A 10,663-nucleotide genomic window follows, 5' to 3' on the forward strand; every position below is an offset into this window, starting at 1 on the left:
TTTGAGTTTTAAAATAACCTGAATCCAGTGAAATCATGCTGGTTGTTTTGAAACAGAAATAGCTATGAGAAGTCCAGACTTGCTGGAACCTTCTCTTCTCACTGTGACTTCACAGTCTGACACACACTAGGCACCAGTTCTGAACTCTAACCTCGTACCACTTACTTCAGACGGTGCCCTGGGGAGGGCTAATAATCAGATAGCCACTATATTGCCATGGTAGAAAGGACAGTGGTGATATTGTCAGAACTGATGAGCTAAGGTGAGGACAAGGGTTAATGGCTGCTGGTGAGCTGTTAAAATTGTATTAGTGGTTATAGAGGTAGGGGTTCATATGTCCACTCAAAACAATCTCCCTAATAGACCATACAAGAACACTAGTGGGTCTATTTAACACAGATTTTTAAAATCTCGTTCTCTCTCCCTCTTTCTCTTTCCAGCTTCAGGCGCTTGTCTCCATGTGAAAGAGCGTTGGGTTCGGTCCGCCCCACTCCCCTCTGGTAGAGACCAGAACAGCTCATGGCAAAACACAGAGGAGTACCACACATACACACACACCATACCTGAATAGCACCCAAACCTTTGCTTTGCCGCCGGCCACTGGTCCAGGTTGCTGGGCTAGAGGAAATAGCTGAGGGTACAGCAGGAAAGCCACAGCTAAACACAGGTTCTCACAGTGTATTATCAAGCACCCCTGACCAGGAGAGGAGCTAACAGGACCACAGCTAGAGGCAGAGCCAGGGGTAGAGTCACAGAGAGAGGCAGAGCGAGGGGTAAAGTCACAGAGCCAGGGGTAGAGTCACAGAGAGAGGCAGAGCGAGGAGTAGAGTCACAGAGCCAGGGGTAGAGTCACAGAGAGAGGCAGAACCAGGGGTAGAGTCACAGAGCCAGGGGTAGAGTCACAGAGAGAGGCAGAGCCAGGGGTAGAGTCACAGAGCCAGGGGTAGAGTCACAGAGAGAGGCAGAGCCAGGGGTAGAGTCACAGAGCCAGGGGTAGAGTCACAGAGAGAGGCAGAGCCAGGGGTAGAGTCACAGAGAGAGGCAGAGCCAGGGGTAGAGTCACAGAGCCAAGGGTAGAGTCAAAGAGAGAGGCAGAGCCAGGGGTAGAGTCACAGAGCCAGGGGTAGAGTCACAGAGCCAGGAGTAGAGTTACAGAGAGAGGCAGAGCCAGGGGTAGAGTTACAGAGAGAGGCAGAGCCAGGGGTAGAGTCACAGAGCCAAGGGTAGAGTCAAAGAGAGAGGCAGAGCCAGGGGTAGAGTCACAGAGAGAGGCAGAGCCAGGGGTAGAGTCACAGAGAGAGGCAGAGCCAGGGGTAGAGTCACAAAGAGAGGCAGAGCCAGGGGTAGAGCCAGAGAGAGAGGCAGAGCCAGGGGTAGAGTCACAGAGAGAGGCAGAGCCAGAGGTAGAGTCACAGAGAGAGGCAGAGCCAGGGGTAGAGTCACAGAGAGAGGCAGAGCCAGGGGTAGAGCCACAGAGAGATGCAGAGCCAGGGGTAGAGTCACAGAGAGAGGCAGAGCCAGGGGTAGAGTCACAGAGAAATGCAGAGCCAGGGGTAGAGTCACAGAGAGACAGTTATGAGAGAGGTAGAGCCAGGGATAGTGTCACAGAGAGAGGTAGAGTTATGAGAGAGGCAGAACCAGAGGTCAAGTCACAGAACGAGAGAGAGACAGCGATAGAGGCAGAGCCAGGGGTAGAGCCAGAGAGAGAGGCAGAGCCAGGGGTAGAGTCACAGAGAGAGTCAGAGCCATGGGTAGAGCCACAGAGAGAGGCAGAGCCAGGGGTAGAATCACAGAGAGAGGCAGAGCCAGGGGTAGAGTCACAGAGAGAGGCAGAGCCAGAGAGAGAGGCAGAGCCAGGGGTAGAGTCACAGAGAGAGGCAGAGCCAGGGGTAGAGCCAGAGAGAGAGAGGCAGAGCCAGGGGTAGAGCCACAGAGAGAGGCAGAGCCAGGGGTAGAGTCACAGAGAGAGGCAGAGCCAGGGGTAGAGTCACAAAGAGAGGCAGAGCCAGGGGTAGAGCCAGAGAGAGAGGCAGAGCCAGGGGTAGAGTCACAGAGAGAGGCAGAGCCAGAGGTAGAGTCACAGAGAGAGGCAGAGCCAGGGGTAGAGTCACAGAGAGAGGCAGAGCCAGGGGTAGAGCCACAGAGAGATGCAGAGCCAGGGGTAGAGTCACAGAGAGAGGCAGAGCCAGGGGTAGAGTCACAGAGAAATGCAGAGCCAGGGGTAGAGTCACAGAGAGACAGTTATGAGAGAGGTAGAGCCAGGGATAGTGTCACAGAGAGAGGTAGAGTTATGAGAGAGGCAGAACCAGAGGTCAAGTCACAGAACGAGAGAGAGACAGCGATAGAGGCAGAGCCAGGGGTAGAGCCAGAGAGAGAGGCAGAGCCAGGGGTAGAGTCACAGAGAGAGTCAGAGCCATGGGTAGAGCCACAGAGAGAGGCAGAGCCAGGGGTAGAATCACAGAGAGAGGCAGAGCCAGGGGTAGAGTCACAGAGAGAGGCAGAGCCAGAGAGAGAGGCAGAGCCAGGGGTAGAGTTACAGAGAGAGGCAGAGCCAGGGGTAGAGCCAGAGAGAGAGAGGCAGAGCCAGGGGTAGAGCCACAGAGAGAGGCAGAGCCAGGGGTAGAGTCACAGAGAGAGGCAGAGCCAGGGGTAGAGCCACAGAGAGAGGCAGAGCCAGGGGTAGAGTCACAGAGAGAGGCAGAGCCAGGGGTAGAGCCACAGAGAGAGGCAGAGCCAGGGGTAGAGTCACAGAGAGAGGCAGAGCCAGGGGTAGAGTCACAGAGAGAGGCAGAGCCAGAGGTAGAGTCACAGAGAGAGGCAGAGCCAGGGGTAGAGTCACAGAGAGAGGCAGAGCCAGGGGTAGAGCCACAGAGAGAGGCAGAGCCAGGGGTAGAGTCACAGAGAAATGCAGAGCCAGGGGTAGAGTCACAGAGAGACAGTTATGAGAGAGGTAGAGCCAGGGATAGTGTCACAGAGAGAGGTAGAGTTATGAGAGAGGCAGAACCAGAGGTCAAGTCACAGAACGAGAGAGAGACAGCGATAGAGGCAGAGCCAGGGGTAGAGCCAGAGAGAGAGGCAGAGCCAGGGGTAGAGTCACAGAGAGAGTCAGAGCCATGGGTAGAGCCACAGAGAGAGGCAGAGCCAGGGGTAGAATCACAGAGAGAGGCAGAGCCAGGGGTAGATTCACAGAGAGAGGCAGAGCCAGAGAGAGAGGCAGAGCCAGGGGTAGAGTCACAGAGAGAGGCAGAGCCAGGGGTAGAGCCAGAGAGAGAGAGGCAGAGCCAGGGGTAGAGCCACAGAGAGAGGCAGAGCCAGGGGTAGAGTCACAGAGAGAGGCAGAGCCAGGGGTAGAGTCACAAAGAGAGGCAGAGCCAGGGGTAGAGCCAGAGAGAGAGGCAGAGCCAGGGGTAGAGTCACAGAGAGAGGCAGAGCCAGAGGTAGAGTCACAGAGAGAGGCAGAGCCAGGGGTAGAGTCACAGAGAGAGGCAGAGCCAGGGGTAGAGCCACAGAGAGATGCAGAGCCAGGGGTAGAGTCACAGAGAGAGGCAGAGCCAGGGGTAGAGTCACAGAGAAATGCAGAGCCAGGGGTAGAGTCACAGAGAGACAGTTATGAGAGAGGTAGAGCCAGGGATAGTGTCACAGAGAGAGGTAGAGTTATGAGAGAGGCAGAACCAGAGGTCAAGTCACAGAACGAGAGAGAGACAGCGATAGAGGCAGAGCCAGGGGTAGAGCCAGAGAGAGAGGCAGAGCCAGGGGTAGAGTCACAGAGAGAGTCAGAGCCATGGGTAGAGCCACAGAGAGAGGCAGAGCCAGGGGTAGAATCACAGAGAGAGGCAGAGCCAGGGGTAGAGTCACAGAGAGAGGCAGAGCCAGAGAGAGAGGCAGAGCCAGGGGTAGAGTCACAGAGAGAGGCAGAGCCAGGGGTAGAGCCAGAGAGAGAGAGGCAGAGCCAGGGGTAGAGCCACAGAGAGAGGCAGAGCCAGGGGTAGAGTCACAGAGAGAGGCAGAGCCAGGGGTAGAGCCACAGAGAGAGGCAGAGCCAGGGGTAGAGTCACAGAGAGAGGCAGAGCCAGGGGTAGAGTCACAGAGAGAGGCAGAGCCATGGGTAGAGTCACAGAGAGAGGCAGAGCCAGGGGTAGAGCCACAGAGAGAGGCAGAGCCAGGGGTAGAGTCACAGAGAGAGGCAGAGCCAGGGGTAGAGTCACAGAGAAATGCAGAGCCAGGGGTAGAGCCACAGAGAGAGGCAGATTCAGGGGTAGAGTCACAGAGAGAGGCAGAGCCAGGGGTAGAGCCACAGAGAGAGGCAGAGCCAGGGGTAGAGTCACAGAGAGAGGCAGAGCCAGGGGTAGAGTCACAGAGAGAGGCAGAGCCATGGGTAGAGTCACAGAGAGAGGCAGAGCCAGGGGTAGAGTCACAGAGAGAGGCAGAGCCAGGGGTAGAGCCAGAGAGAGAGGCAGAGCCAGGGGTAGAGTCACAGAGCCAGGGGTAGAGTCACAGAGAGAGGTAGAGCCAGGGGTAGAGTCACAGAGAGAGGCAGAGCCAGGGGTAGAGCCACAGAGAGAGGCAGAGCCAGGGGTAGAGTCACAGAGAGAGGCACAGCCAGGGGTAGAGCCACAGAGAGAGGCAGAGCCAGGGGTAGAGCCACAGAGAGAGGCAGAGCCAGGGGTAGAGTCACAGAGAGAGGCAGAGCCAGGGGTAGAGTCACAGAGAGAGGCAGAGCCATGGGTAGAGTCACAGAGAGAGGCAGAGCCAGGGGTAGAGTCACAGAGAGAGGCAGAGCCAGGGGTAGAGGCACAGAGAGAGGCAGAGCCAGGGGTAGAGTCACAGAGAGAGGCAGAGCCAGGGGTAGAGTCACAGAGAGAGGCAGAGCCAGGGGTAGAGTCACAGAGAGAGGCAGAGCCAGGGGTAGAGCCAGAGAGAGAGGCAGAGCCAGGGGTAGAGTCACAGAGCCAGGGGTAGAGTCACAGAGAGAGGTAGAGCCAGGGGTAGAGTCACAGAGAGAGGCAGAGCCAGGGGTAGAGCCACAGAGAGAGGCAGAGCCAGGGGTAGAGTCACAGAGAGAGGCACAGCCAGGGGTAGAGCCACAGAGAGAGGCAGAGCCAGGGGTAGAGCCACAGAGAGAGGCAGAGCCAGGGGTAGAGTCACAGAGAGAGGCAGAGCCAGGGGTAGAGTCACAGAGAGAGGCAGAGCCATGGGTAGAGTCACAGAGAGAGGCAGAGCCAGGGGTAGAGGCACAGAGAGAGGCAGAGCCAGGGGTAGAGTCACAGAGAGAGGCAGAGCCAGGGGTAGAGTCACAGAGAGAGGCAGAGCCAGGGGTATAGTCACAGAGAGAGGCAGAGCCAGGGGTAGAGTCACAGAGAGAGGCAGAGCCATGGGTAGAGTCACAGAGAGAGGCAGAGCCAGGGGTAGAGTCACAGAGAAATGCAGAGCCAGGGGTAGAGCCACAGAGAGAGGCAGAGCCAGGGGTAGAGTCACAGAGAGAGGCAGAGCCAGGGGTAGAGTCACAGAGAGAGGCAGAGCCAGGGGTAGAGTCACAGAGAGAGGCAGAGCCAGGGGTAGAGTCACAGAGAGAGGCAGAGCCATGGGTAGAGTCACAGAGAGAGGCAGAGCCAGGGGTAGAGTCACAGAGAGAGGCAGAGCCAGGGGTAGAGCCAGAGAGAGAGGCAGAGCCAGGGGTAGAGTCACAGAGCCAGGGGTAGAGTCACAGAGAGAGGTAGAGCCAGGGGTAGAGTCACAGAGAGAGGCAGAGCCAGGGGTAGAGTCACAGAGAGAGGCAGAGCCAGGGGTAGAGTCACAGAGAGAGGCAGAGCCAGGGGTAGAGTCACAGAGAGAGGCAGAGCCAGGGGTAGAGTCACAGAGAGAGGCAGAGCCAGGGGTAGAGTCACAGAGCGAGGCAGATTCAGGGGTATAGTCACAGAGAGAGGCAGAGCCAGAGGTAGAGTCACAGAGAGAGGCAGAGCCAGAAGCACATGGCCAGGGCACAGGCAGCCAAGTTCAAGAGGTCATGAGAAAGGGAAGAGAGGAGGTTGTTGGCTGAACTCTGATCCTGACCCCATGTTTTCCTCTCCTATCAAATGAGTGTAAGTAAATATCTTCCAATGAGAGGCAAGTTTGCAAACCATGTTAAAAGAGGTCAGGGAGGTCCTTGAAGTATGACGTCTTTCGCTCACCTCCAATGGTAGTGACCTTGGTGTCTGTCAGGAGATGGAGGTAGGTTTGTTAAGCATGGCCAGCGAGACATCCATTGCATACAAATGAAATATAGTGCTAATGGACATAACTGAAATCATGTGTGTGGTTTTGTGCAGTCAAAAAGTCCATAATGACGGACTATTAAATGTTTCTAGCGCCAGGAGGTTTGCTGGTTTAGGGCTGAAGACCTAAGCCACGTTTCTCCCATGAACTCCACTGGCACCCAGAGATTCGCATGGATTTCGCAAACTCACCGACCTACCCCCTCTCCATCCCCCCTTTCTATTGTCACAGTGTCTGCCTAAAATAACATTTGTTTCAAAGAACGTTTTTTTTCTGCTGGGTTTTCAAATACTACGCTGTTGTTTCTTTTGCTGTCATCAGAAAACAGAGTAAAGTAGGAACGTAATTCCAGTGTAATTCTCCTGGCCTGAGTTGGATCACTGGGATGTTGATATTATATACAGTTTAGAGATCCTGTATTACTCACACTGAAAAAGCTGAGGCAGCAGAGAGGAACCAATTGCCCTAAAGGGACAGATTAAGATTTTATTTTATTGAATTGGACTGGTTTGTAAAGTTTATTGGGTTTGGTAGTGACTTCAACAGCCCAATAGCATGCATGCTGCAAGTTCATACTCGTCATTAAATCCAGTCACAATTTTTTTTTGATTATGCTCAGGGTTAGATTAGTTTAGGAGAATTTGGCAAATCTGACCATAACTCTATCCTCATGATTCCTTACGAGCAAAAACTCAAACAGGAAGTGGTCAGATGAAGCGGATGCTAAGCTACAGGACTGTTTCGCTAGCACAGACTGGAATATGTTACTGGATTCATCCGATAACATTGAGGAGTTTACCACATCAGTCACCGGCTTCAATAATAACTGCATCGTCAACGAGAAACCATGGAGCTGCCGCTTTAAAGGAGCGGGACACTAATCCGACCTCCGACGAGCCACCAAACAGTCAAAATGCCAATACGGGACTGAGATGAAATTATACTACGCTGGCTCTGACAGGTACAAAGGGAAACCCAGCCGTGAGCTACCCAGTGACGCAAGTCTACTAGAAGAGCTAAATGCCTTCTATGCTCGCTTCGAGGCGAGCAACACTGAACCATGCATTAGAACACCAGCTGTTCCGGATGACTGTGTGATCTTGCTCTCCGTAGCCAATGTTTATTTCATTTATTTAACTAGGCCTAGGAACTGTGGGTTAACTGCCTTGTTCAAGAGCAGAACGACGGATGTTTTTTCTTGTCAGCTCGGGGATTCAATCTTACAATGTTTCGGTTACTGGCCTGTTTTAATCACTAGACTACCTGTCGCCCCAGATGTGATTAAGATCTTTAAACAAGTTAACATTCACCATAACAGGTACTCAGAGCATGCGCTGACCAGCTGGCAAATGTCTTCACTGACATTTTCAACCTCTTCCTGACCCAGTCTGTAATACCTACATGTTTCAAGCAGACCAACATAGAGCCTGTGCCCGAGAACGCTAGGGTAACGTCCGTAAATGACTAACGCTCAGTAGCACTCACATCTGTAGCCATTAAATTCTTTGAAAGGCTGGTTATGGCTCACATCAACACCATTATCCCAGACACACTAGACCCACTCCAATTTGCATACTGCCCCAGCAGATCCACAGATGATGCAATCTCTATTACACGGAACCCAAACTGTGAACCAATTACATTAATTTGGGGACAGGTCGAAAAGCATTAAACATTTATGGCAATTTAGCTAGCTTGCTGTTGCTAGCTAATGTGTCCAATTTAGCTAGCTTGCTGTTGCTAGCTAGCTAATTTGTCCTGGGATATAAACATTGAGTTGTTATTTTACCTGAAATGCACAAGGTTCTCTACTCCGACAATTAATCCACACATAAAAGAGTCAACCGAATCGTTTCTAGTCACCTCTCCTCCTTCCAGGCTTCTTTTTCTCTGGACTTTATATTGCGATTGGCAACTTCATAAATTCGGTGCATTACCTCCACCGACCTCATTCGTTTTTCAGTCACCCACGTGGGTATAACCAATGAGGAGATGGCACGTGGGTACCTGCTTCTATAAACCAATAAGGAGATGGGAGAGGCAGTAGTGGGTGTAGTGTTCACCCACTACTGCGTCCAACACCATCATTAAGTTTGCTGACGACATGACAGTGGTTGGCCTGATCAAGCCACAGGACTGCTAAATAGTTACCTTGACTATCTGCATTGAGCCTTTTTGCACAGACTCTTTAGACTCATCAAATACTACTGCTACTGTTTATTATCTATCCTGTTGCCTAGTCACTTTATCCCTACCTATACAGTATGTACATATCTACCTCAATTACCTCGTACCCTTGCACACCGACTCGGTACTGGTACCCCATATATAGCTACAGTAAGTTATCATTAGTCATTGTGTATTTATTTGTTATGTTATTATTTATTTCAAAATGTTTCTCTCTGCATTGTTGGAAAGAGCCCGTAAGTAAGCATATCACTGTTAATCTACAAGGCATGTGACTAATACAATTTGATTTGATTTGGTTTGGCTTGGCTTAAAGGCATTGATGGTCAGATTAAATACACAGATCACTTTCCTCTACACAGATGAGAAGTTGCTACTTTATAAAATCCCCGCAATTCAACAAGAGAGACCTTTATGAATGATAATCCACAGGCCCTTATTGGCGTTACCAAATGTACAGTAACATTACCTTCAGGAATGCTATGTAGGGTGTTGGTCTTTAGGAGACACCACTCATATGACTGATATATCATGTCACCCACCTCTAGGCATGGCCATGTGCCTGGGAAGCCTATCTGTCTTGTCAGATCAGAGGGCTGGGAAGATCAGTCTGTCTGTCGTTGTATACATGCTATGATACAGTGACAGATCCAATGTGGGTCAGTGTTATCATCCGATGAGGGGAAGACAATATGTGGGTGTTGAGGTTGAGGAGTTGCACGCACAGGTACACACACAAACAAACAGAGGAAGACACTCGTATCCTGAGTTACAGAAAGAGGGTGAATCACAGAGATATTAGGGAATGACTTCTCTAATGACCTTGTAATGTCATGACAGGTTTCTTTCTGGGTCAAAAGGAGGCTGAGGTGGTGGGCGTGGGTGTGGTCGCTGGTGCAGTCGTCAAACATACAGTATTCATACCCCTTGACTTACTCCACATTTTTTTCTCACCCATATACTCACAATAGTCAATAATGAAACATTTTAGAAACATTTTGCAAATGTATTGAAAATGAAATACAGACAAATCTAATTTACATAAGTATTACCACCAGTCAATACATGTTAGAATCACCTTTAGCAGTGATCACAGCTGTGAGTCTTTATGGGTAAATCTATAAGACCTGTGAGTCTTTCTGGGTAAGTCTATAAGAGCTGTGAGTCTTTCTGGGTAAGTCTATAAGAGCTGTGAGTCTTTCTGGGTAAGTCTATAAGAGCTGTGAGTCTTTCTGGGAAGTCTATAAGAGCTGTGAGTCTTTATGAGTAAGTCTATAAGACCTGTGAGTCTTTCAGGGTAAGTCTATATGAGCTGTGAGTCTTTCTGGGTAAGTCTATAAGAGCTGTGAGTCTTTCTGGGTAAGTCTATAAGAGCTGTGAGTCTTTCTGGGAAGTCTATAAGAGCTGTGAGTCTTTCTGGGAAGTCTATAAGAGCTGTGAGTCTTTATGAGTAAGTCTATAAGACCTGTGAGTCTTTCTGGGTAAGTCTATATGAGCTGTGAGTCTTTCTGGGTAAGTCTATAAGAGCTGTGAGTCTTTCTGCGTAAGTCTATAAGAGCTGTGAGTCTTTCTGGGTAAGTCTATAAGACCTGTGAGTCTTTCTGGGTAAGTCTATATGAGCTGTGAGTCTTTCTGGGTAAGTCTATAAGAGCTGTGAGTCTTTCTGGGTAAGTCTATAAGAGCTGTGAGTCTTTCTGGGTAAGTCTATAAGAGCTGTGAGTCTTTCTGGGTAAGTCTATAAGAGCTGTGAGTCTTTCTGGGTAAGTCTATATGAGCTGTGCGTCTTTCTGGGTAAGTCTATAAGAGCTGTGAGTCTTTCTGGGTAAGTCTATATGAGCTGTGAGTCTTTCTGGGTAAGTCTATATGAGCTGTGCGTCTTTCTGGGTAAGTCTATAAGAGCTGTGAGTCTTTCTGGGTAAGTCTATATGAGCTGTGAGTCTTTCTGGATAAGTCTATAAGAGCGGTGAGTCTTTCTGGGTAAGTCTATAAGAGCTGTGAGTGTTTCTGGGTAAGTCTATAAGAGCTGTGAGTCTTTCTGGGTAAGTCTATAAGAGCTGTGAGTCTTTCTGGGTAAGTCTATAAGAGCTGTGAGTCTTTCTGGGTAAGTCTATAAGAGCTTTGCTCATCTGTTTTGTACAATATTTGCACATTCTTATTTAACATTTTCTTCAAGCTCTGTCAAGTTAGTTGTTGATCATTGCTTGACAGACAGTGTTGGCAG

Source organism: Oncorhynchus gorbuscha, linkage group LG01 (genome assembly GCF_021184085.1).
Source record: "Oncorhynchus gorbuscha isolate QuinsamMale2020 ecotype Even-year linkage group LG01, OgorEven_v1.0, whole genome shotgun sequence".
Lineage (NCBI taxonomy): Eukaryota > Metazoa > Chordata > Actinopteri > Salmoniformes > Salmonidae > Oncorhynchus > Oncorhynchus gorbuscha.